The 1,902-nt window shown below is 33.4% G+C and overlaps 1 non-coding gene across 1 annotated transcript; it reads right to left on the bottom strand.

The window, feature by feature from the left end:
* Positions 1-1,108: 1,108 nt before the first annotated feature.
* On the bottom strand, positions 1,109-1,280 carry LOC111765038 (U1 spliceosomal RNA). The gene has a single exon (XR_002797500.1). It is a non-coding gene; the product is annotated as a U1 spliceosomal RNA (small nuclear RNA).
* Positions 1,281-1,902: the final 622 nt, after the last annotated feature.

Raw genomic sequence — 1,902 nt, 5'->3', positions numbered from 1 at the left:
AATTCATTGTAAAACCTCACTAATCAGAACAGAGTGTACTAGTACAAGGACAGACATAAAGACCAATGGAATCATACTGAAACTTTAGTAATAAACCCTCATATATATGGCCAATTGATTTTTGCAAAGGCTGCCAAGTCCACTCAATGAAATAAGAATAGTTTTTTCACCAAATGATGTTGAGAAAACTGGATATCCATATGGAAAAGAATGAAGGTAGACTCCTCCTTCACACTATATACCAAAATTTACTCAAAATTGATCAGACTTAAATATAAGAACGCAAGCTATTAAACTTCTAGAAGAAAACATAGAAAAGTAACTTTAGGAAGTCATGTTAGGCAATGGTTTCTTAGACCTTACACCAAAGCACAAGCAACAAGAGAAGAAATAAATTAGATTTCATCAAAATTAAAAACCATTGTATATCAAAGGACTTTATTGCACAAGTAAAATAACAACTTATACAATGGAAGAAAATATTTGGAAAGCACACACCTTATAATGGTTTAATATTCAGAGAATGTAAAGAAACTGTGCAACTCAAAACCAAAAAACAAACAATCCAATTTAAAAATGGGCAAAAGTCTTGAACAGACACTTCTCCAAAGAAGATACACAAATGATCAGTAAGCCATTAGCCATTAGGGAAATGCAAATCAAAACCACAATGAGATATTTTAGACCCATCAGAATAGCTACTATTAAAAAATTAAAAAAAAACAAAGGAAAATAACAAGTGTTGTATAGAGGCTGTGGAAAAACAGGACCACTCATTCTTTGTGGGTAGAAACGTAAAATGGAGCAGCTAATAAGGGAAATCGTTTGGCATTTCCTCAGAAAATTAAACATAGCTTGCCATATGACCTTGCAATCCATGTCTAGGTATGTACCCATAAGAACTGAAAGTGAGGACTTGAACAGATATTTGCACTCTGATAGTCACAGTGGCATTATTCACCGTTGCCAAAAGATGGAAGCAACTCAAGTGTCAGTCAACTGATGAATGACTAAACAAAATGTGGTATGTTTACACAATGGAATATTATTCATCTGTAAAAATGGACAAAGTTTTTTTGTTTGTCTGTTTGTTTTGTTTTGTTTTTTCCAGGGGAGAGTGTGAACACAGTCCCTCACTACCACAAATTATGCAATTATGCAGTTGAGTGTCCCACATTTGGGGAAATTGCAGGAGTCGGCACACCCAGAGTGCAAGGAATAAGCGTTGCCCTGGGAAAACCACCTCCATGATCACGGTATCCCCCCTGCTAGGTAAGTATGAACAAAGTTTTGATGAATGCCACAACATTGGTAAACATTGAAGAAACCATGCTAGTAAATATCTCAGACACAAAAGTATAAATATTGTATGAATTCATTGATAGTATATAATTAGATATGCAAATTCATAGCCAGAAAATTGTATACAGGTTATCAGGGGCTGGAGTGGGTTTAGGGAATGGAAAGTTAATGCTTAAATGGTATAGAGTCTCGTTTTGGGGTGATGGAAAACTTTTGGTAATGGTAATGATAGTAGCACAACATTGTGACTGTAATTAATATTACTTAATTGTATGTTTGAATGGGATTAAAATGGGAAATATTAGGGTGTATATATTTTCATGAATAAAAATTTAAAAATAGACCAATACAACACAAAAAGTAAAATGTAATATAAACTATGGACTATAGCATAATTATATTCATCAATTTTAACAAAGGTTAAATAACACTAAGGGAAACTTTTAGTAGTAGGGAATTCTGCATATGTGAAGTTGCTATATGGGAACTCTACAAGCTGCATGATTTTTTTGTAAACCTACAACTTTAATAAAAAATGAGAAAAAAGAGCACTTGGGAAAAATGTCTTCACTACTCTTCAAAATTTAGTTTCTGCTGGAG

This window comes from Dasypus novemcinctus, chromosome 1 (assembly GCF_030445035.2).
Source record: "Dasypus novemcinctus isolate mDasNov1 chromosome 1, mDasNov1.1.hap2, whole genome shotgun sequence".
NCBI classification, from domain to species: domain Eukaryota; kingdom Metazoa; phylum Chordata; class Mammalia; order Cingulata; family Dasypodidae; genus Dasypus; species Dasypus novemcinctus.
Note: the sequence above shows the minus strand (reverse complement) of the source record. Positions and strands in the feature narration are given on the sequence as shown.